This window comes from Pongo abelii, chromosome 2, assembly GCF_028885655.2.
Source record: "Pongo abelii isolate AG06213 chromosome 2, NHGRI_mPonAbe1-v2.0_pri, whole genome shotgun sequence".
Taxonomy (NCBI): domain Eukaryota; kingdom Metazoa; phylum Chordata; class Mammalia; order Primates; family Hominidae; genus Pongo; species Pongo abelii.
Genome location: NC_085928.1, coordinates 136,284,159 through 136,309,841, shown reverse-complemented (window position 1 = coordinate 136,309,841; position 25,683 = coordinate 136,284,159). Strand labels below are relative to the sequence as shown.

Sequence of the window (25,683 nt, the reverse complement as noted above, 5' to 3'; positions counted from 1 at the left end):
CATTGAAAGAGGTTATTAGAATTTCGATTATGAACTTTCAAACTGCAACAACTGTAGAAGTGATACAAAATAACTTGAAAGCATAAAGATAGGCCAATATGTTGGAGAAATGCTACCCTACTAAATCTCACCCTGAATATATATACACACAATCTGTATCTATTTACTCTGAAATATCTAATCTTAAAAAAGACTTAAAAAAATAAACAGCAAAAGATACCATTGGCGTAAGTTCAAAAGTATGAAATAATGTGTGTTAATGTGTTGATCACACTCTATGAAGACATGAAGTTTAAATAGACTTACCATTGAGAACAGCATTTAGGAATGATATATAAATTACTATAGTAGACACTTTTTCTTCAGTATAGTGAAGGAGAAGAACCTTGTGTAACAGATTTGATTTATATGTTGTTATTAAGACCATATTCTACCCTGATGTCAGTGGAATATGTGACTAGGTATTGATAACTGTGTATAGACAGTTAAGTGTAACCGCTTCTTAGATAACTTAAGTGAAAATAAGCCTTTTCTCAAGTTAATTGTGAGTTCTGGAATTCAACTTTAATAGTATTTTGATGTTTCAAAGGCGTCTTGAAAGAGAAAGGATTTTTAATGTAAAAGAAAAACGACGAACACATTTAGTATTACAACAAAGTAGAAATCTCCCTTATTTTAAGGATGGCAGATTAACAAGAAGTCAAATGAAGGAGGTAAGAATATTTTCAGAGAAAAGCTTAGCGAGTCAATCAATAAATCAATCAATGAGCCCCACTTTATATTCATATTTTCAGAACTCCATTAAAAACTCAAACATTCCATCTAAGACTTGGAAGAGGAGACACTTTATTGAAGTTATTATCTGAGGAATCAAATAGTTTAATCTTTTTGGAACTTTGTAGAAAGTTAATTTAGCAAAACACATTTGAATGTGTTTGAACATATTTATCCTGAGGTTGCTTTAAGATGACTATTTTAAGTGGCATGCAGATTCTTTTGGGGTTTTGATGTTATAGTTGAGGTATGCAAAGTAAAAGTGCATAACATTTCTTTCAACTGGTTCTCACATGACAGAAATGAGAAGATGAAATTACTTGTCTTTAAAATTTTGCCATAGGGAAATGATAAGAAAAACTCCTCTGGACCCCTATCCCCAACCAGGAAGAGTCTGAAGCCCTGGATTATAGCACAGGTAGATATTAAAAAGGAGACAGAGCCGTTATTTAGTGGTAACAGGAATATAAATACGTGCACTAACCTATAAACTGGTATTTACTTCAGGAAGGCAAGTAATATTTTTCCTCTGATTGCTGCACTGTCAGTTTAATGCAGCGTAAATAAACAGTAGGTGCCTGCTAGCTCGAAGTAGGAAGTGTTCATTCCACACGAGGAACAGATTACTGAAGCCTGATGCTCATCATGCTGAAACATAACTTTCATTTTACCAGAAAATATACCCTACTGTGGATGATTTTTCGTGCCTGATCTATTAATTAACTTAACTCTGTTCTGTCAAAATGTAAACCAATTTGTAAAAATCATCACAGTTTTGGAGTTTGAAAACCAAATCAATTTGAAAAGCAAGAGTAATGACTGTTCTGTAATCTGATCACAAATGCTAAAAATGAATACTTAATATAATAAGCACAAACCACACAAAACCGAAAAAGACAAAAAACATTTTGAAATATCATAGAACTTAATCTGAGTTATCTGATTTACTCGAGATATTCCTCATTTGTTAATTAAAAGCACCTGGCACCTTTAATATTTTACAGCCTTGTGCCACTTTGGTCTTTTCAATATGTATGCTTATTCTGCTCTCTGAAATATCTGAAGGTAAACCATTCATAAAAATCAAACCCCATTCCTTAATTCCAATAGAAATATTGCTGAACTCTCCTGAGAGAAGCGGCAAGTTTGAAGATCAAATGATGATATCCTTCCTAACAGCATTCATGTAAAACGTGTTTTTTCTATTTTATGTATGCCATAAAGCTATGACAGTATATAGCAACTAATTTTCTTTTTATACATAAGTACTGAGCAAAATATTTCGTGGTATCATTTAAAATAAGAACCCATCTTATCTAAAAAGTGTAAAAGGCAATCTGGGGAGGTTTCTATTTATAACATGAACAAAATTCTGATAATCAATATATTGAAAAGGAAAAAGAGATTAAAAACATTTTTGCATTCAACTACATCATGCCTAGAAATAGTCTGAAGATTGCTTTAGTCATATGCATTTATTTTAAATACTTCATCAATTCCAAGTGCTAATATATTAATTACAGCCATCCAAGACAACATGTATGGAAGAAACTATGTGTGTAAAGGGCATATCTATGTATAGCCCTTTTGGAAATTTACAGAGCAGATGAAAACCCACTAGAGTGCTTTATAGAGTCCCTGCTGTATATCCATGTTGTGTTTAGCTTAATAGTGTTTGTAACCAAAATATTTTTACAATAATGAGGAACAGGTGCCTGTCACCTGACCTTTTAGGCCTAATTTACAATCCACAACCTGTCATATGAAAAAGAACTAAAACTTCTCCTCCAGATATTTTAGTCTTTACTAAGTTAATGTAGTATTTCTTTACCATCACTCAGCATATCATGTCTTATTTAATCACAGGTTCATATAGCTGGCAACAGATTTCTTTGCAGAAATAAACCAATATTCATTTTGTTGTCGTTCTTAAGATGCTGGGAGACAAAAGAACTACTTTTGTAGATTATCAACCAAAGAATATATTAATTTCTTACAAATTTGAACAAAAAACATTCCTTTTGAATACTTTTACATACAAAGAACTATTATTTATTACATATTTCAGCTTGTGGGAAAGTGAGGAATGCATTGATTCTGGAAATAACTATTCAGACTTTTGGAAGTTATTTAGGTCTTCTTTCTCTATCTTTTTTCTCCCCCCATCCTGCCCTCCCACCAAATTTTAAGGAGGTAGTACTTTAGGAGAGAAATTCCTATTCGTTATTTTTTCATACATCATTTATATTCATTATTCAGAAATAAATACAAAATTGAATTGTAATTTCATTTCTCTTGTATAATGTTAGATGTAGCATTATCCAAATTTGACAATGCCTTGTATTTTATAGCTACTGTTTACATATTATGTATTATGTATGACTGAACAACTCTACATTTAAAATATTGTTTTCATTAGAAAAAACTATGAAGTAGTAAGTGTCAAATGAAGATGAAGAATAAACATATTTGGTATATTTATAAAATGCATAGTCATTTAAAACGTGTACAAATAGAATACATAGTTTGCTACTGTTACATTTTATATAGTATACACATTGTCTACAGTGTATTTAATAATGTGCTTAACCAAGTTAATTAAAGTATTTATGTCTGATGATTGTGTAATAAACACTTGGAGAGGTAGTGAAAGATACAGCCAGTTACTTCTGCTAACTAAAGTTGAAATTATGCACTTATTATAACCTTTTCTAACAATGTGAGAAAAACAGAGTAAATATATTAAATTTGTTTCACAACAGATGCTTAGGTTGTTAATATTTAAGATGCCTATTCATGCTATTCCTGTCTGCACATTTGTCAAAAATGTAAGCTTGAATGCTAATGTTTGCCAGCAGACTGAAGCAGCCAGTATATGAATGTACTACTGTTCTACGAAAATAATATGCAATAGAAATAAAGGACTACTGCTAAATCATAGCACTAGTACCATACAGGAGATGAGAGGTTTTTAGAGAAAACACCTCAACCTTGGTTTTCTTCAGACTTAAAGTATGGGTTTTTATTTTTGATTTTTGCAGCTACATTTGACCACAGAATAAATCTCACATTCCTGACATCTCAGAAAAATCCACTTTAGATAGAGTGTAAATTTCAACTAAGTTTCAACGGGATGAGTTACTCTGTCAGCAGTACAAACACCGTAAATATCAGATTGCTTAGGACAAAACCTGACACCGAGCGGTAACATTTTACTCATTCTTACCCTACCCCCCACCCCCTTGAGAAAGTCAGGTCCCCTGGCCTCCAAGGATGCAAACATGGAACCCCAGTCAGTCAGAGCAGTAAGGTTCTCTCCGGGTAATAGGGCATCTTTCTGTTTTCCCTGTCTCTTTTATAACCATGTGGAGTCCAAGTCTTAGAACATTTGCTTGTAAGTCCGGAATGCCACTGAGAAAGTTCGCCAAGGAAGGGCGCAGAGGTCAAAGTTGCCAACCAGGACACTTTGAGAGAGAACCCTGTGGTTGACATTTGTTAGTGAAATTTGCAACACCCCAGTGGAGGCCAAGGCCAAACCCTTCAAGGAGATCCCTATGCCCCTTTCCCCTGTTGGTCTTCTGAGGTCATCCCAAGAGGAAACTGCGTTTCCCCAGTAAGCACGTGGCACTCCCCGGACCTGCCACCTGCCTGCTTCGTCCTTCTCGTCGTGGTTTCCCAAACCCCGGTTCTGCCGCCCCGGGAGCCTTGGCACTGGAGCAATAGGAAAAGGCCACCGCGCTCGGGTCTGGACAGCAGGAGGGAGACACGATGTGGACTGCGAGGCTGCACCTGTGATGTCCCGGCCCCTGCTAAGAGGACGGCCCTTTCTTCCGCCTCTTGCCCAACTCCAAACCCACATTCACGCCAGCAACCTCTCCAGGACCGGCCTCGCTACAGCCAGCAAGGGCTCGAAATGAGGAGTGCCGCCGCTTTCAAACTCCAGGCTCCAACTTGAGCGCCCCGGCGCCTGAGTAGCTCCCGGGATGCAGAAGTTGCCACAAACTTCCCAGGCCCCTCTTCGCCGATGCTTACAATCAGCCGCGCCGGCAGGGAGCGGAGGGAGGCGGAGATGGACCGGGAAAGGATGCAGAGCAGAGTCGCGATCCGGTGGGGGAACATTACCACTCCCGCAGCCCACTCCTCCAGGCACCTTACTGCCCGCCCGGCTCCAGAACGCACCGAGAGGCTCCCCTTTTCCCCATTTGCTTCCTTCGGTCTTTTCCACTCCCCTTTCCTCTTCTAAAAGGGGCCATACCGGTGACCTGAAGGAGTTTGTTCAGCTAGGGTCTATTGGGCAGGTGTGGTGGTGCGTCCACACCCAGACAGAAAATGAATGGCATCTTCAAGTCCCCCATCCCGACCGCTCTCCCCTACTCTACCAGCCCACCCCTCCAAGGTCCGTCTGCGTGAGAAAAGGGGCTCGGAAGACCGTTGAAGCCCTGCGCCCAAGAGAGGGGAGCCGAGCCGCCCCAATAGGGAACGCGGGGTGGGTGCTACAGAGAAGTTTGGGTTGATTCCGTTAAAAGAGGGACAGAGATAAAACAGCAAGAGTAGCAAGGGGAAAAGGGAGGCAAAAGAGCAGAACTCACTCAGGCATGGACGTTGGGGGCGGCGGTGGCTGTCGAGTGCGGGCCTGAAACCAGGAACGGCTCCCCGGGCGGGCGCGCCGGCGTCGGACTTCCGAGGCGGCGGCTTCTGCCTCTCCTGCCGCCGCCGCCGCCGCCGGAGCTGCGGCTGCCGCGGAAGTTAATTGCAACTTGACTTCAAGTTGTCCTCTTTCCCCATCCGAAGTGGGCGTTTAAAGGGGAGAGCGAGGCGAGGAGCGAGCGAGCGAGCGCGCGGGGCCAAGGGAAGGAAGAGAAGGAGGGGGAGGGAGGAGATGTTAACGGGCGGGGGGGGGAGAAGGGGGAGGGGGCGGCGGCGGGGGCGGGAGGGGGAAGGGGCCGGCGGGAGCTGCTCTCGGCTCGTCGGTCGCGGCGCCCGCAGTCTGGAGGCGCACCGGAGCGGCCGGGGCGCCCCCCGCGGGAGCCCGCAGCCACCCGGGACGCGCATCCAGCCGTGGCGCTTCGCGCCGGGCACGCTGCGCCCGGGGGCTCGGCGGACCCCGCGTAGCCGCCGCTTCGGAGCTTGTACGGCGCGGGCTGGCCAGCGGGGCGGCCAGGGCCTGGCCCGCCTCCCCAGCGCCCGCCCGGCTTCTCCCCCTGGCGGTGGGAGCCTCGGCGGCCGCTGGCGACACTAGGCGCACTGAAGCCCGAGCCGAGCCGAGCCCGAGCCGCCGCCGCCGCCGCCGCCGCTGCGCACCGCTCCCGGGCTCCCTCCCAGCGCGCCGGCCGGGGTGTGGGGGGCGGCGGTCCGGAGGGGCGAGGGCGGGCCAGGGGGCGCACACGGGGTTTGGCGCGGAAGACAGGACCCTCAGCCTCGAGGGGTAAGTGTGGGCGCTTGGGGGTCCGCTTGGGGTGCGCGGCGCGGTTCTCGTCGCCCGCCAACCCTGCCCCCTCACCTCTCCGGGGGCCCCTAACACGCGCACCCCTCCTCTTGTCGCCTGCGGCTTCCTCTTGTTGTTCGTTGTTTGGCTGGGTTTTGGGGGGTGAGTAGGGGGGTTACTGTAGTGTGTGTGCAGGCGGAGGAGGAAGTCAGGTGAGAGGCCGCGAAGCACCCCCACCCCAACCCAGCCTGCGTGGGGTGTATGCTTCCCCACTAGGGGCATGTGGGCCATTTTTTTTTTTTTCCTCTGTCAATGTTCGGTGGAGACGATGTTTCCTAGAGGGCCTCCTTCACTTACAGCCTGGTCTGTCCATCTCCCTTCATCCCACTCTCGTCCCTCTTAGCCCCCTATCCAGGAGCCCTGCACCCGAAGTGAGGAGCACGTGGCGGAAGGAGGAGGAGGCCCTCTCTTGAAGACCCCCACGCTGTGACCCAACCCATTTGTTTAAATATCCTCACGTTACCAGCTGTACTTTTCAACCCACTGGAACAAGACGCCTAGGCAAGGTCCAATTTCCCCAAAAAGCTGGGGGCAAAGCGGGAGAGATGAGGATTTTATTGACATTGGGAGAGAAGGGGCCAAGGAACCTTCCCAAGTGGAGACTGAAACTCAAAAAATCTCTACAAAAAGACTAGGGTGACTGGAGGCTCAGGACTGCAGGCTTAGGAGAAACTGGAGCTCCATCAACTTTATTTCTCTGCCCCTGCCTCTCCTCCCCCCAGCTCTGAGGAAGCTAACAGGTCTTTTGTTTTGTATTGTGTAGCCTTTGGGAAATTTGCATTGAGTATGTCAACAGAAAATTACTACTGTTTACTCAAAGTTAAAGGGATTGCAGAAAGAGAAAACATAGTTTTTACTTTTCCTCTTTTTTGTACGTGTGTGTATTTGGCAAGAAGTGTAGTTAGGTTCATGGCATGAACTGCAAAACGTCAGGTTATAACAATAAGGACTGTGGAGCTGCCTAGGTGTATTTTTAGAAGCCGCACTTTCTTGAATGCCTTTCACACAAGGCTTGCTCTCTCATTAAGTCCCCATAAATAATTTTATTTAGAGAGGAGGAAACTATGGAAGCAGGAGGGAGATTGCTAAGATTTCCATCCTGCCAGCGCACAGCACTGTTTGCAGGGAAGTTCCTGGAAAGTGATTGTGGGCTGAGAATTCAGTTTTTCCTAAAAGCTCTGTTAGGTCCTGTTGTGTCAGATGGCTATGAATAAAGCACTCTGGGAAAATCCTGATATCCGTGCAGTCTTATTTTATCTTTTACACAGTGGTTGATTCGACTTTCAAGCCCTGGTGACAAACACATCAACTCTGCTGTATTTTTGTGTGCTTTTTCTAAATAAAGGAGAATACAGCATGTATTCATGCTGCTTTTTTTCCCTCATCCATGGTTATTGAATTCGCTGGAATTTATTCATCTTTTTTCAGTTGATCATCATTTTATGCCGAGACCACAATTCCAAACATACAGGAATTTTTTAAAATTATGAATTAGGGTTCTTTTAGGGAACCAACCCTCCTTTTTAAAGATACAAGTGCCCACCACGACTCCTAGTTTTGTAAAGCAAAGCAAAAAGGTATAAATGATTATAATGAGCAAAACATAGTAAAACGTTTTCCTTCTTGGATCACTTTCTGCGCCCACAGGTCCCAGGAGACATTAAATCCTCCTGCCTTAATTTACCAAAAATGCTGCATTTCCTAACCAGTAACAATATCTCTGTCTGAGAAAGACATCAGGTTTTGAATGGAAAAAAATACATTCTCAGTATTTAATTACTACTTAACAGTAATTTATGGTAGCAGGCAGTTGATTTTCCAATTCTGAAAGCCTGAAATGAAGCTGAACAGAAATTTGAAATTTTTAAAAAAGGTTTTTTTTTCTTTCTTACACTCTTATATACTCATCTGCTTCCCCAAGTTATCAGCCAAGCCCCTATAACTGTAAGTATGATATGCTCCTCTGAGTTGAACCAAGAGACATTTTGCCCCTCATTTTTTGAATTTGCTTTTTCCTCCAAGTTGTCTTGTATAGAAAGCACATGGGCTCTGTTAGAATACAGAATTATGTAATTCTGGGTGCAGTGCATTAAATAACATAGCTTGATAAACTCTTAAGCCTTACACCTCCACATAGTAGGGGTTTATTAAATATTAAGATGTTAATAAAATATTGTAGTTGGCCACAAATTTCATAGCACAAGGCTAAGATCATTTTTCAGAAGAAAGGGGCATTTAATCTGGATTATTTGGTTAGTTGCTATGGTCTGAATGTTAGTGTTCCTCCAATATTAGGGTTCATGTGTTAGAACCTAATATCAAAAGTGATGGTATTAAGAAGTAGGGCCTTTGGGAAGTGATTAAGTCATGAAGGCTCCAACCCTCATGAGTGAGAGGAGTGCCTTTATAAGACAGGCTGAATCTAGCTACCTTGCCCCTGCCACTATGTGAGGACACAGCAACAAAAGTGCCATCTGTGAAGCAAGGAGTGAGCCTTCACCAGACACTGAATCTGCTGGTGCTGTAATCTTGGACTCCCCAGCTTCCAGAACTGTGAGCAATAAATTTCTGTTGCTTATAAATTACCCAGTCAAAGATAATTTGTTATAGCACCTCGAATGAACTAACACGATAATATATTTGTGCTACTAGATTTTTTTTAACAAGTCCAAATCTAACTTAAATGACTGAAAGACAAATCTGGAACATATCAAATGGCCAATAATAGTAGCTGGTATCAAAAGCTACACTGGTTATTTCCTTGAAAGAATAGACAATACAATATTGCCTACTAAATATTAGAAGGAAGATCAAGGGAAAGGATAAAACAGCATTGGCCTTGAAGGAACTTATTTGCTGGAAAAAAGACATCAAAATGTGAAAAGACAATGGATCAGTTAGTGGTTTAAATCAAAGAAATACTTGAGGAAAAAAATTTATATATATGTATGTATTTTTCTTTTCTTTTAAGACCGGAAGAATCAGAGATCCTAAAGCTCTAGGTTGGAAGGTATTTTTAAAGTTCATTTGTTCTGTCAAATCTTTAGAGGCCATTCAATGCAGACATTTTGGGTGTGAAGGGGAACTTACTACTTTCCACCATTAAGGCAAGGATTTTTACCTATACAGTACTTACCAGAGAATAGAGTTCACTATATATTGTGCAAGTGAATGGATAATTTCAAAAGTATTTCAGTTTATCTTTATATACTTTATTATGTTTTTACCTTATATATATTTTTTTACCTTATATTGCACAGAATTAGTCTTCCTGAAACTTCCAACCATTAGTCTTCGTCCTGCCAGTTGCAGCCAAACAGAACAAATTTGTTTATCAGTCAAGATAGGCAATGTTGTGCTGGAGTAACAATTCCAATTTTTTAGTGGCCTGTAACAGCAAACGTTTTCTTGGTTATGGTTTGAATCCATTGCAGTCCAGCTGGTCTGTTCCGTGTCTGTCACTCCAGGTCCCTGGCTAATGGAACAGTTGCCATCTTGAATGTTTCATGTTGTTATGGCAAAAATAAAGATCACTCTGGAGGGTTTCATGGTGACATTTAAATGCTATGGCCTGGAAATGACATACATCATATGACCTCACAAAGAATTAACCAGGATTAGTTGTGCGGCTCCAAAGAATCATGACAAGGAGATCAGATAGTGCAGCCTATCTTGTACCCAACAGTAGAGAGCTGTGGTACACAATTCTGTGGACTACTGCCTGGTAGTAATCCTTGTCCATATGATAACCTGCCAGCTAAACAGTCTCTTCCTGTCACTTTATGGCCCAAGTCTTCCATTTTTTAGGGCAAACACTGCCAGAGTAGCCACCAGCTTAGAGGGAAACATTGTTATCAGGGGAACCCACCCCCAATATTTCAACGTAGATTCTTTCTATTTTCCCTAAGTGTCGGCCAGTCTGAGCAATAAAGAGAAAGAGTACAAAGGGAAGAATTTTACAGCTGGGCCGCTGGGGATGACATCACATATCAGTAGATCTGTGATGCCCACCTGAGCTGCAAAACCTGCAAGTTTTTATTAGGGATTTCAAAAGGGGAGGGGGTGTATGAACCGGGAGTAGGTCACAAAGATAACCTGCTTCAAAGGGCAAAAGGCAGAGCAAAGATCACATGCTTCTGAGGAAACAGGACCAGAGCAAAATCAGAAACTCCTGATAAGGGTCTATGTTCAGTGGTGCACGTATTGTCTTGATAAACATCTTAACAGAAAACGGTTTGAGAGCAGAGAACCAGTCTGACCTCAAATTTACCAGGGCTGGGGTTTCCCAATCCTAGTAAGCCTGAGGGTACTGCAGGAGACCAGGGCGTATCTCAGTCCTTATCTCAACCGCATAGGACAGACAATCCTGGAGTGGCCATTTGTAGACCTCCCCCCAGGAGTGCAATTCTTTTCCTAGGGTCTTAATATTATATTCCTTGCTAGGAAAAGAATTTAGCGATATCTCTCCTGCTTGCACGTCTGTTTATAGGCTCTCTGCAAGAAGAAAAATATGGCTCTTTTTTCCCGACCCCATAGGCAGTCAGACCTTATGGTTGTCTTCCCTTGTTCCCTGAAAATCGCTGTTATTCTGTTCTTTTTCAAGGTGCAGTGATTTCATATTGTTCAAACACACGTTTTACAATCAATTTGTACAGTTTAACACAATAGTGGTCCTGAGGTGATGTACATTCTCAGCTTATGAAGATAACAGGATTAAGAGGTTAAAGACAGGCATAAGAAATTATAAAAGTATTAATTTGGGGAACTGATAAATGTCCATGAAGTCTTCACAATTTATGTTCAGAGATTGCAGTAAAGACAGGTGTAAGAAATTATAAAAGTATTAATTTTGGGAACTGATATGTGTCCATATTAAAGTGAAATCTTCACAATTTATGTTCCTCTGCTGTCACTCTAGCTGGTCCCTCTGTTCGGGGTCCCTGACTTCCTGCAACACATTGTGTGACTTCTTTTACTCCCTACTGTCTCTTTGAATGCAACACTGCAACCTCCTGTACCCTTAGAACCCCTAACAAAGTGTAGCCTCCTATCAATTTTATGTCACTCTTTTATATTTACTAATATTATATACATTCTATTTTCTCAGGACTTACTTTCCTGGCAAGGGTATAATAAACAGGCATTTTTAACAACTGTTATCTGAAAATGTCATGATCGTTATCAAAATTTGAAATGTGGTCTTGAGTAGCTACTTCCCTTGTTGTGAACGTCAAATGTGTTATACGATTTTGTAACACAAATTTTAAAAATCTTCATTCATTCATTTATCCTACTTTTGCTCATTCAATAAATATTCATTTTCTATCTAGTAGAAGGCAGGCACTCTTTTAAGGACCGGGGATATGGAGATGATTAAGAGTTCTCCTCTTCAAGAAACACATTTTCTGATTGGGCAGACAGAATTAAAAGTCATTATAATGCTAATAGAAGCACAAAGTGTTATGTGAACACTTAGAAAGAAGCAAATAGCTAGCTGGCAGGATTTAGAAAAGTTCCATAGAGGAATTGACACTTAAACTAAGTCTTGAGGATAAGTGAGACTTCTCCAGGCAGAAAGAGGAGGGAGAGAGGGGATATTTCAACCAAGGAGACCAGCATGGACAAAGACACTGAACATGACAAAACTTATTGTTTATGGAACTATAAGGAATTCAGTGAGGCTGGCACATGGGGTCTTTGTAAACGCTGAAAATTCTGAAGGGCCTTGCAGACATTCTCTGGAGTTCGGACATTATCCCATACATCAGGAATTGCAAACTCTTATGTCTACCTTGGGCCATGCATGGATGTGCATGATTAAAGCAGACCAAGTTAAGACTATAAGCAGTGGTGGGGCTGTGGCAACGTGAAGAATATATCCTCTGTCCAAATGGGATAGTAAATGCCATTGATGCCTCCATTCTCCAAAGAAAAGCAGGAAATTTAGATTTATATGAAAAATTGAATATTAAGTGTTGTCAACTTATCCATATTTTGAAGTACACTGTTAGTCCTTAAGCTAATTTTGACCTACAGACACATTTTGTATAGCTTTTGCATGTATATTTCTACTGAAGGTCAAAGTGTTTATACCCGTTGGAGAACAGTAGCCACTCTTTATCTGCAAGTTATATGTTCCAAGATCCCCAGTGGATACCTGAAACTGTGGATAGTACTGAACTGTATGTATACTGTTTTGTCCTATACATACATACCTGTGAGGAAGTTTAATTTATAAATTAGGCACAGTAAGATATTACTAACAATAGCTAATAATAAAATTGAATAGTTATGATACACTGTAAGAAAAGAGACTATGATCTCTCTCTTTCAAAGTTATCTTATTACACTGTACTCACCTATTTTCAGACTGCAGTTGACCTCAGGTAACTGAAACTCCAGAAGAGAAACCTCAAATAAAGGAAGACTATTGCCTATTTTATCTCAACCTATCCCATAGCCATGTGCCTAAGGACTGTCTTGAGGATATTTAATTTTTGTTATTTTTTTAATTGAGTCCACTAATTACTTACTCTTCCTAGCTGCTCTCTTGCTTTGATGCCAGACTTGCCTGCCACTCAATAGTCAGAAATATGCAGCAACACCCCACACTTTCCTATAACCATTATAATATTAGAAATACTAGGTATCCTTTCATAACGCATGCTGACCATTTTCTTGTAGATTTGGTCCCATGGGTACATCCATATTCTTAAAGTCATTCAATTCACTGGGCCATCAGGTCTTTAAGTTCTTGACAACTTGGCTCTACAGATTACAAATTTTATTCGATCTTCTTGACTAAAAGAAAGTCAACGTTCCTGAGTTGTTTTATCTAACTTATAAACAATAAAAGTCATCCATTTTATGTGTTCTGTGAGTTTTGAATATGAAGGGGCAGCATGAGCAAATTATATTTTATGTGAACTTTGGAGTAAATAAATACATCTAGGCAAAGCCACTTTAGGTGTCCAACTGTCTGGATTCTAATCCTGGTTCAATTAGTTGCTACCTATGTGACCTAGAGCAAATCTCCTAATTTCTTTATGCCTCAATTTCCTCATCCATGTTACAGGGATGCTAATAGTAGATGGGGTTAGTAGATGCAGAGTGCTTCAGAATAGAAAAATGAATTTACTAGGATGTAAGGGGGATATAAGTACTTACTCCTGGATGACATGATGTTGTGCTGGGGGTACACAAGCCAAAGAAGAATTATGGCTTGTATTTCTGGAATATTTATTTTTTACTTGAGGATTTTAGAAATTATTTTCTTATGAAAAAAGTCACACATATAATGGAATTAACTGTAGCATTTTGCATGAATTTTAAAGAAAAATAAGAGTCTTTAAAAATCTTTCAGCTGCTTCGGACTTTGGGGGGAAGAATGGGAACTGCATTTTCTTCCTTTTGCTGCACTCTCTCCTTTATCAGGTTGGTGGAAATGCTTAACGATTAGCAGACCATATACACTAGTTACATTAGTTGCATTTACCTCAAAACTGTGAAAGTACCTCCTGTTTTTATGTGCTATGAATGCTGCCCAAGTGTAGAATCTTTGCCATTTAAATGTTCAGATTTTAAACCAGAAATGTGTTGGGGTAAAGAAGAAAATTATTAGAGCATGACCTTAGGGAAATCAAGTCACAAAAAAGAAAAGAGCTGAACTGAATTCTATTTCCCATTCTGTTACTAACCAGCTGGCTTATTAATGTCCATAAAGAGAGAGATTTTTGTCCTTTTCATTGATAATCCTCCACACCTTGAATAAATAGATAATGTTGAATGATCTTGGGAAAGACACTTTGTTAAAGTCTCAGTTTCCTCAGCTACAAAACAAAGATGTGATCTTAAACTTTATTGTGTATGGAATTAAATAGAGTGTTTGTTTAAAATGCAGGTTCTTTGAGTCCATGCCCAGAAATTCAGATTTGGTAGAACCAGATGCTATTCTGCAATCCACATGGATTTGGGGCTTGGGTTGTAAGGAGCAAAAATCCAACTTAAAAAGGAAAGTTTTATTTTTTATTTTGCTTCATTTTTTGTCCCCCCTCTCTTCCCCTCCCTGCACATAAATTGGAAAATACAATGCAAGGACTGCTTAAGGCATAATTAGATCTAGCTGTTCAAATAATGTCACCAACCATCTTTTGGTTATGCTTTCTTCTCTTTTTAGTCTGGTTTTTCCTTTAAGGAGTTCATTTTTAAGAACTTCATTCTTAATCTGCCTTTTCTCCTAGCTTCCATTCTTCTGACATAGAAACCCCAGCACAAACAGTATTCCTTTTTCTCAAATTTTCCAGCTAAAGAACTATGCCCAACTTGACTATTAGATTATGTCAGGTACCCATACCTGCACTCATCACCATGGTCAGCACCTGTGATTCACTCACTCCTCAGCAGCCTTGAGTCAAATGCCCACCTTGCATTTGGGAGTACAGTCACTCTACTCAAACCATGTGGGCTTGGACGTGAAGGTGGGGTGGTTCTCCAAGACAAATTGGTATTAATTTTTTTAGAAATAAGGAAAATGGGTGCTTTTTAGCCAAAACTATAGATCTCCTTCCACTACTGAGCATTTTTAAGATGTATTTAGAGATGAATGATCCAAAAATGTTACAAAAATATAACCAATATTCCAAGACATTGAGGCATTCAGCCCTCAACGTGACAAAGCAGGGGCTGAGAAGTACCTAAGATGGTCACAGTCCCAGTGCCAGGTGCCTCACCTATTTACCTCAGTGTTTGGGGAAAATATTAAGTATTTTCCACACGTGTTATTGTGTTAGTTCGTTTTCACTCTGCTATAAAAACTACCTGAGACTGGGTAATTTATAAAGAACAGAGGTTTAATTGACTCAAAGTTCCACATGGCTGGAGAGGCCTCAGGAAACTTTCAATCTTGGCAGAAGGCGAAGGAGAAGCAAGACATATCTTACATGGCAGCACGAGAGAGAGAGAGAGAGAGAGCAAGCGAGGAACTGCCACACTTTTAAGCCGTCAGATATCATCAGATCTTCAGACAGCACTAGGGGGATGGTGCTAAACCATTAAAACCACCCCCATGATCCAGTCACCTCCCACCAGGTCCCACCTTCGACTTGTGGGGATTACAATTTGACATGAGATTTGGGTGGAGATACAGAGCAAAACCATATCAGCTATGAAGGTGATTTATGTGCAGGTGATCTGTGACTTGTGCTTTGGGAATCAGTGGATTTTGAGAATCAGTCAAAATCATTATTGTATGTTTGACGTGACTTTGAAGTCATCTCAGACGTACAATAATAGTACTACTCTAGGATCTTCATGAGAGAACCTGGAAGTTGGTTGATGCAATTGAAAAGACAAAGCCCTAGTACAAAAAAAATGGGACAAAGAAATAAGCAGGACCAGCAATTGAATCTTGCTTTGATTTGGTTATCAGTTTGTGTTTATTTAATAATCTTGGACAAATGTATTCATCTAATGAATACAGCCCCAGCCTGGATCCCAGCATGCCTGGTTCCCACTAATGTTTGAAACATAATGGATACACGCTATACAGATAATGAAAAGGGGTAAGCAGGCAACAGTGTGGAAGACAAAATTGAGTTGACTTAGTTATCAGATAGGTCTTAGGTGTATTACATGTGAGTTCATGGAAGTAAATTCTGATGAATGAATTATTAACCCCTATTTTTGTTAAGTGAAGAAGCTGCTATCATTTCCTTAAGCTCATTAATACAATTAATAAAAATAAAATGTCTACCTCTTCATTTTAGTATTCAGTCATTAGTTTAGTTTCAGATGGCTTTTCCATACCCTCGCCCCACTCTTACCTTCACCAAAGTAATCCAATGTGCAGAGAAAAGTGTTTTCAACAAATAATGCTAGAATAAATAGATATCCACGTGGGAAAACAAAACAACATTTATCCATATCATGCCATACACAAAATTCATTTGCAATGGATTATAGATCCAAATGTAGAAGCTACAAGTATAAAGCTTTTATAGGGAAACATAATGTAAGTTGTAGATAGACAAAGATTTCTTAGATAAGCCATAGAAAACAATAACCATAAAATAAAAAATAGGTAAATTACATGTTAAAATGTAAAACTTAGCATAATGGCGTGTGCTTGTAGTCCCAGCTACCCAGGAGGCTGAGGCAGGAGGATCCCTTTAGCTCAGGAGTTCAAGTCAAGCCGGGGCATCATAGCAAGACTGCATTTCTACGATTAATTAATTAAAAAGTTATGTTTAAAGAAAAGCAGAGTGAGGGGTGATATCTGGAAATTCCTTATAAACAAGCATTACTACCAGAAGGATTTCCTCTCTTGTGCATTTCGTTCAAGTTTTTTGTTTGTTTTGTTTTGTTGTTTTTGAGACAGGGGCTCCACTCTATCGCCCAGGCTGCAGTGCAGTGATAGAAGCTGACTCTGTGAGTTTAAGCAAAGCACATGGGGGATTTTCATGCAATCCAAAATCAGGGATGCAATGGAGCCTTAAGAATAGAAGAACTGGCTGGGCACAGTGGCTTATGCCTGTAATCCCAGCACTTTGGGAGGCCGAGGTGGGCAGATCATGAGGCCAGGAGATCGAGACCATCCTGGCCAACATGGTGAAACCCTGTCTCTACTAAAAATACGAAAATCAGCTGGGCGTGGTGGCACACACCTGTAGTCCCAGCTACTTGGGAGGCTGGGGCAGGAGAATCACTTGAACCTGGGAGGCGGAGGTTGCAGTGAGCCAAGATTGCACTGCACTCCAGCCTGGGTGAGAGAGAGAGACTCCGTCTCAAAAAAAAAAAAGAATAGAGGAACTATTGAAGTGCTATAGGGAACCAAGTCAATTCTTTCTCTCCATATCTCATCTTTGTCTTTCTTCCTCAGAGTAGTCCAGCTCCCCGCCTCCTCAGTTCACACAGCGAATCATGGTTTCCAATTGTTCTTGAGCCATTTGCAGTCAGTCCACCCTGAGAAAGGACCATCTTCCTGTCTTTCACAATTCTCAGGGAAGAGTCTGATTGGCCTGCTTGGGTCCAGTGACCACCCTTATTCCAATAAGCTGTGACAAGTGGCAGGATGATGTTTAAAGAAACATAGCATTTTCTTTCATCTCTTGTAATGTGGGGTGAAAAGAAATTGCATCACAGTTGAGATCCACTGTACATTTGCTCTTCATTAGACATGAGACAGAGTTCACAAAAATTTTGCATTTGGTCACAGTTTTTAATGGCAACAATTATTGTTGTGTTGGTTTTTTACTTCTTTGATTATCTAATATCGGCATCTCTTCTCTGCATATCTACATATTGACTAATACATATTAAGGGCCATAAACAAAGATGGTTCATTTTAGAAATGGGCACATTTATTTATAAATTATTAGCCAAGATCTATTCAAATCCAGACATGATTTGTTCTAGCCTGGATATACAATAAAATTAATTTAAATAATTTTAATCAACTTCAAAAACAGCAAATTCCAAGACAATTAGGATAACTTTAAGAACTCGTATTTATTGAGTTAACAGATGGTAAATTAAAAAACAATGAAGCTAATTTTTAAAATCATTCATTGAATTAAAAAATAGACTTATTTAACAAAACTGTTTTTAAGCTGCTTTTTTATCCTAATATGCATATTTTAAGATTCCAATTTGGGGGACTCTAGAAAGACGCAAAGTGAGTTTCAGTATATGAACACTCTTCTACTGAATTACTCTTTAAAAGCTTCAGAATCATCTGAAAAAAACTATCAACAATAAAAATATAAGAAATAAGAATATTTCAGTTATTGGAAGGGATGGAGGGTTTGCTTCTTTAATTCCAGTTTGCTTGCTAACATGGTCCTATGGTGTATTAGTTTGTTTTCACACTGCTGATGAAGACATACCTGAGACTGGGCAATTTACAAAAGAAAGAGGTTTAATTGAACTTACAGTTCCACGTGGCTAGGGAAGCCTCACAATTACGGTAGAAGGCAAGGAAGAGCAAGTCATGTCTTGCATGGATGGCAGCAGGCAAAGAGAGAGAACTTGTGCGGGGGAACTCCTCTTTTTTGTGAGACTTATTCACTATCACGAGAACAGCATGGGAAAGACTTGCCCCAGTGATTCAATTCCCTCCTACCAGGTTCCTCCCACAACATGTGAAAATTCAAGATGAGATTTGGGTGGAGACACAGCCAAACCCTATGATATGGTCTTCTGTATTGCTGACCTTAAAATATCTTGAGAGTTTCCTCTGCTAACAGAGTGAAAGTTGCTCCTGGTCAGAACTTTATTTCTGCGTTTTAATGGACAAACATAAAAAACTTCCCATCTGATGGCTTCTTGAGCCTAGTGCATGGGTGACTTGAAATATGCTAGCACCACACAGATATTTTTTCTTTGATCTTTTCTGTTTTCTCCTTTGTTTTCTAGTTGTAAGTGCCAGAAGCTGACTCTGTGAGCTTATAGGAAAAGGAGAGTTTCGTGGAAGCACACTGAAAGCATGGGTTCTTTTCCTTTTGGGTTCCCACTTGGTGGGGTCTCCTTGCAGCTTTTGGAGGTGGGCCTATTAACATCCCCCAGTACATGAAGTGTACCAGAAGCTGTGGTTATTTTCAAATGAGAGTTCAATCACTTCTACTTCCTGAGGATTTTATAGATGAAATTGGAGATAACACCATTGATACATTAGGATACATCGTTTGCATTTTACCAGCTATTATTAGTTTTAACATGATGGCATATTTAGAACTAGAGTTATCCATGTAGAAATGAAGTTGTTCCATAAAGAAAAAATGGGAATACATTTGTTTGAATGGCTAGTTGCTCAATTACTGTTAATAGTCTTTACCATGGGCAGTCACAAACTGATGTAATTTATTTTATGGTCCTGGAAACTTCTTGTCTAAGATCTGATTTTATTTTACGTTGTAGGTATTCCATTACTTGATCAATAATGTTTAGAATTGTATATATTTGTTTTTGTAGACCAATTCATTAGTTGTAATTTGAGTTAAAAAAACATTTAGAGATATAGAAACACATTTATTGTTGAGATTGTAGTAAAAATTATTTTATTGTTATGCATTTGAAACTCTTTGGCCCCTAGCCCCCTTTCCTCTGGAAACAATTGTTTTTATAATACCAATTTGATAATATGAATGTTGTTAGGAATGTAATTATAACAGTATAGTAGGAGAGACTATATTGTTTTTAATTAAACAAGAACAGGTGAAAATAAGAATAGATCATGACCAAATGAAAAAATGTACTAGATGTAACTTCTGTTTTGCAGAAATAGAAATCAAAGATATAGAGGAAAAACTTCATAACTTCATAAACATCCAAGGAAATGAATAGAGTTAAATGGATAAGAGGTAATTAGATGACAAATTATGGTGCTCTAATTTAGCATGTAAGCTACTTAATGGCAATAAACATCTTGTTGTTACCCAACCCCAAAGACATAGCTTAACATATAGTATATACTATTATTGTTAAATAAACATTCCTTTCTTGAATTTATAAATAAAATAATGAGTGTTTTAAAAATAGAGCAGATGGATCAGAAGCAAAAACTTGTTATAATAAGTTATAATAAAATAAAACTTTCCATATGTAACAACTACACTGACATTGTAGGATTTCTTTTGAGCAAAATTAAGGAATGCAAGGTGTAAGTAAATAAATTTTTAAATTTCTGGGACAAAGAAAATTTCTTAAAGTACATGTGAAGGAAAAACATCATGCTTTTGTAGATTGCCTTCATCTTTCTTATATAGAACAAGAACTTTTTAAAGAACACAGGTAAATGTCCACATAATTTTAAGAGAAACAAGTTTGAAGTATACTAGAAATTCTGGTTGTTTCCGTATGAGAGTTCAATCACTTCTACTTCCTGATATTTTACAAAAGGAATTGGAGATAACACCAATGATGCACTAAGCTACATCATTTGCATTGTACCAGCTAGTATTAGTTTTAACACAATGGTATATTTGGAACTACAGCTATTTATGTAGAAATGGTGTTGTTCTATAAAACGTTTTATGCCTACCCAATTATCAACTTATGCATAAAAGCAACAGAATAACAAAATCTTCCAGGTATCAGAGAACATAACAACTGAATGTCTTTTCCTTAAAAATTGCAGGAAATATTGTCCAGGTCACTGAGAGGTGAGATAGTATAAAAACTCAAGAATAAGAAATTCCAATAAAAAAGATTAATACTAAGCATTGAAGGCAAAGACAAAATAAGTGAAATATAGTGAAATCAAAGTGAATTGGGAATTGATGCTGATAGCTAGATATTTTTTACTAAGGGAGCAATGTTTTCAATAAAATAATCCTGGAGGGTTTTACATTTTTAAATAAAGCATCTATACCTAGTGATCACAATATGGAAAGAGGACAGGAAGGAAATAAAAGCATTATAAGAAGCAGCATTGTTGCTTTATTTTCAAGTCATTAAATAAGAATGCATATAAAAGTATAGTTGTAGACAATTTAATGTCGGCACTAGTAGAATTGAAAGCAGGAAATCTATTTTCTAAATAATTATCAAAGATAAAAAAGCAAACATAGTCCATTCAAAAGACAAAATGGAAAGACAACAACAAGGAGCTATTGAAGAGAAGAAAGTTTAAGTCCAATCAAGCTTAAAAAATATGACGAGTATAAATGGCTTAAATTTTCCTATTCAAATGGAAAGATCCTTAGATTAAATTAAAATGAAAGTCTAATGATTTGGTGGTGCTTAAAAAAGTCATACTTAAAGAAAAAGGACACAGAATTATTTTTTAATGGCAAAGTTTTTTCCAGCCTAACATGTTCATGTCCAAATCAAAAATACAATATGAATATCAAACAGGGCAGAATTTTTGGCAAAAAAACTCCAAAACAGTAAACATGACAAAGGGGACTATTTTATACTTGCTAATAATGTCGTTCTACTGAAGGAATAATAGTACTGAAAGATTATGCATTAAATAACTACAAATAAAAAATAATTTATACATTCTGTTTTAAAAATACAGTATTACTTACCACAGCAAAATAATATATATACAAGCAGTACAAAAGTTTACAAATTTAGGAGCTATACAAGTGAAATACTTTGTATCAGTAGGTTAAATAAGAAATAAATTATTAATTTAATAGGTTTTTTGAAAGCAGAAGAGAAAATTTACTATCTGTTCCTGATAAAATGGTGAAAATAGAAAAAATAAAATATTTTTCAAAATAATAAATATTTTATCCTAATTATTAATATCAAAATTAATTCAGAATACTAAAAATGTACATATTTAAAACAGGATGGGATGGAAGTTGCTGTAATGGTTTTGCCATAATAATATCATTTAATAGTATTTTAAAAACTCTGATCAATGTAATAAAACATACCAAGGAAAGAAAAGCTATATAGGATGAAAAAAGAGATACAACATTATGTATTGAAAAAATATTTTTATAGTTTAAAAACCCAAAGTAGTCAATGAAAACCTAAATAAACTTAATAATTAGTAAAATATTGAAACATATAAACATTAACATAAATCAGCAGTATAAATGTAAGCAATCATTAACTCAAACATAAACTTTTAAAAGAGCTATAAAAAACAAATTCACAGACTGGTTTCAAGTGTGAAGGATAACATTTTTATATTGCTAATTATTTCCCAAGTTTAATGGAAATATAATAACAATCTCCCTTTCATTTTTTACTTTTTGAGGTAGTGGTGAGAAGAATTTGATTTTATTATAAATCTAGAAGAAAAAGTAGTCAAGAATAGCAAAGTTCAATTTTTAGAGAGAAGAAGAATGAGTGACTAGTCTTATCAAATATTAAAATATATAATAAAGTTATAATAATTAAAACCATACTGGCACCAAAATAAATATATTAATGAGGCAAAACATGTGGGCAAATAAATTATATATAAAAATGAAATATTTGATAATGACTGGACCACAAATTAAAGGAGAGGGAAAATATTTTGCAATATATGGACTAACAGTTTGGAAAAAAAAATCAGCTTTTACACTCATTATATACATAAAATACATTACACAAACTCAAACCTTAGGAAGTCTAACAAGACTTTATTTCAAAGGCTTAAAACATTGTAACAAAATTGCAAAGTGAACAGTAAAATAGATTTGATTATATTAAACACTTGATTAGTTAAAACAACAATGTAACAAGCAAAGGGTGGCCTAGGTGCAATTGCAGTTATTTGAACATAATAACAAAGAGTTGATATGATTATTTCACAAGAGCTCATACAAACTCATACTTAATCAATATATGAGATAAGAATGAAATCACATTTCATAAAATATGAAATATAACACATTTGCAAGCACATAAAAATCCAGCCTTAATAATAATCAAATGAATATACACTAAAACAAAAAAAAATGAGTTATGTTTAGGTTTCATCAACTATTTAAAATTGATGTCAAGGACTTACACTTTCAGCTGTTACATTTAGATCAGCTCATCCTATAAGTACAAGTAGAACAAATAGAAAAGTTGAATAAAATCTACCAAACGTTTGTTTAAAAGCTCTGGAGAGCTCCACAGTAGAGAGGGCTTGAGAGCAGAGAATTTAAGAGAGATCCAAACTGCCTGTCAGGAACTAAAGTAAAACATCACTTAAAGAAGAGATGATCTGCCAGAGGTCTAAATTATCTCTACAATTTTTCATATACAATGTCTGGCATTCAACAAAATTACCAGGCATACCAGAAGACAAGATAAAATGACTGAAAACAGAGCTAGAGGAGATCCAGATACAGGAGTAACAAATTTTAAAATAGCTATGCTATCTTTTAAAAATTATATAAGGAGATAGAAAATTTCAACAGATTACTATTAACTGTGATAAAGAATCAAATGGAAATTCCAGAACTGAAAAATTAACTGAAATTAAAAACTCAATAGTTGGATATAAGAGCAGATTAGAAATTGTTGAACAAACTTATGAGCAGTAGAAAGTTTGATGTTAATACCTAACAAAGTCAGAAAAGGTGTATTGGAAAATGGTTTCTCTCATGTAACTGGTGACATGTAAACCTATATACCACTTTTTGGAAATACTTTGACAATGTGAATTCATTATTTGAACAAAAAATTTATGTCTTTTAGCCAAGTAATCTTATCTCTGGGAATGTGCCATAGGAAGTAAGTTTTTAAATCCACAGTGCCTCATGTATGAAGATATTCCCTACAGACTTATGATAGTAATAACTATCTACAGACAATGTTTAAATACTTTATTTCAATTAATGCAGATTAATCCTCACAACAATCTATGGTGCTAGTGAACATTACTATCCTCATTGTACAGATGAGAAAACTGAAACATTGAGAAGTCAAGTAACTTGCTCAAGATTATATAGCTAGTGCATAGAGGGGCAAGGATTTGAACCAGGCTGCCTGGTTCCACATGCACTTTAACCTGCTTTATTTAGGCTTTTGGAAGCAACCTAAATAGCTAACATTCGCTAAGTAAATGCAATATACCTGGTCTGTGTGACATTTTGCAGGTATTAAAAAGTGAACATTCTGAACCCTTTTAGCAACATGGCAAATACTTCTGATGTGATGTATGCATATAAATATGATCAAAAGCAAATATCCCAAAAGGTTAATGGCAGTTAGGTGAGGTTAGTAGTACAATAGTTTGTTTTCTCATTTTCTCACATTTTTAGTAATGTGTGTTGCCTATATTAAAAAACAAATATTAAAAAGTAGTAGCATGTATTGGATCAGAGCATGGGCTCAGACTGCCTGTGTCATCTCTTATTAGATGTGTGACCAGGGACAAGTTATTGACCTTTTGTTTCTAAGTCTCTAAGTTTATCCTGTAAAATGAAGATAATTGTAGTAACTACCTAATAACATGATTGTAAGGATTAAATTATTTAGAACACTATTTGTTACTTGGAAAATATGCAAGCATAAGCTATTTTGTTGTTATTGTTATTTTACTACCAAAGCTTATTGTTTCAGAGCCCCTAGGTGACCAGGCAAAATGACAGTTCCCTCCAGCTGGTCCTCAGATGGGCACATCTATTAGTAAGTTTCATTTCTGTATGTGGATCTCTATTCATCCTTACTATGAATTCCCCAATACTGAGGTTTCTAGGAACCTACCTGCCATTGGCTGAAGGGTTGCTTCTGAATTCTTTCCCAGAGGCAGTGACAAAAATCAAACATCTGATGTGTTCTTTAACTTTCAGTAAGCTCAGGCTTCCTGCTTGTGTCGCATCTCTAAACATACGTACGTGTGTGATTGAAACTGTCTATTGAAAGCAATATTACATTAACATTATCAATACTGAATTAGAGAAAATATCTATTAATGTCACCAATTCCACCTGTCTCTTGATGCATGACTTTCTGCCTGACAGGCTAAACAGCAAGAGAAAGTTTTTTTAAAAAATAGAAGAGTTGCTATGCAGGGGTTTTTTTTGAATTAAGTGCCCCAGAGAACCTAGAAATGTGCTTTAAAATTTTTTGTTCCACCCGGCAGATCCAAAAAAAATTTGGAAGCTTTTGGTTGAATTCCCTCATGACTTGAAGTTGTTTCATGAAAATTGAATGTATATATCTGTTAGGTTACCAAGACTTATGGTTAACTATCTTAATGGCTAGTGATATAAGACCTTGTAACAAACCCTACCAATGGAACTGACAGGATTTTACCAGGGAGGATATTGCAGTACCTGTAAGAGGAAGGGATACAAATTGTCATTTCATACGTTTGTGAGAACAATCACCTTTAATGTGTCTATTTGGTTTTCATAATATTGCAGGCCTCTGCTCTTGTAAGAAGTTAGCTGCAGAACCCACGTGTGAATCCTTGTAGGTGAGTCCACCATTTCACTAATACCATCTGTGTTCTAATTGCCTCAATTAAGTCCATCTGACATTCATTGGCAAAGTCCTTTGGTTAAACTTCCTAATAATTCTCAGCTCTATCTTATGGTAAATGTTTAACACATTGCTTTAATGTTTGAGTTTTTCATTTTTGCTGAAGTTATTCCTCTCAGGCTTATTCATGAAGGCATTTCTGGATTTATGCCTCCCCCGACCCATTCCAGGATTTACCCCAAACCTTCCACGCTTTTCTAACACGAAAGTTCTGTTATGACACAATAGTACTTATTAAGACAGATTTACCATCTAAGTCTCAGGACAGCATTTCACAACCAGAAATAACTGGTCACATGAAGAACCATAGTCTGGTAGTAGTGAAATTCATTTTCCTTCTTGAAAAAGTGGATCAAAAGATTCAACCAGCAAGTGGTGAATCAATAAAAAGTGGTAAAATGGTGAGAAAAAAATGTTTTTCTCGAGATTACTGGTGCATATGAATTGCTTTTTTATATAGGAAAATACTGGATAATTTCTTATTGTCATAGTATAATTAGACG

The 25,683-nt window shown here is 37.9% G+C and overlaps 1 protein-coding gene and 1 long non-coding RNA gene across 10 annotated transcripts in view; one reads left to right on the top strand and one right to left on the bottom strand.

Annotated features, from left to right (window-relative positions):
• Positions 1 to 5,820, bottom strand: part of SATB1 (SATB homeobox 1) — a 96,682-nt gene extending 90,862 nt beyond the window's left edge. Inside the window, exon 1 of one of the 2 annotated variants that reach the window (XM_054552536.2) lies at positions 5,364 to 5,820. The gene's annotated coding sequence lies outside the window, so the exon portion shown is untranslated. The remainder of the gene's footprint in view (positions 1 to 5,363) is intronic. The other variant, XM_063722170.1, reaches the window with a different exon arrangement.
• Positions 5,821 to 5,828: 8 nt separating this feature from the next.
• Positions 5,829 to 25,683, top strand: part of LOC103890234 (uncharacterized) — a 169,924-nt gene continuing 150,069 nt past the window's right edge. For 5 of the 8 annotated variants that reach the window (XR_008523876.2, XR_008523874.2, XR_008523878.1 and 2 more), the window contains exons 1-3: positions 6,207 to 19,614; positions 24,257 to 24,322; positions 25,063 to 25,115. This is a non-coding gene — a long non-coding RNA (uncharacterized LOC103890234). The other 3 variants (XR_008523872.2, XR_008523875.2, XR_008523873.2) reach the window with 3 other exon arrangements.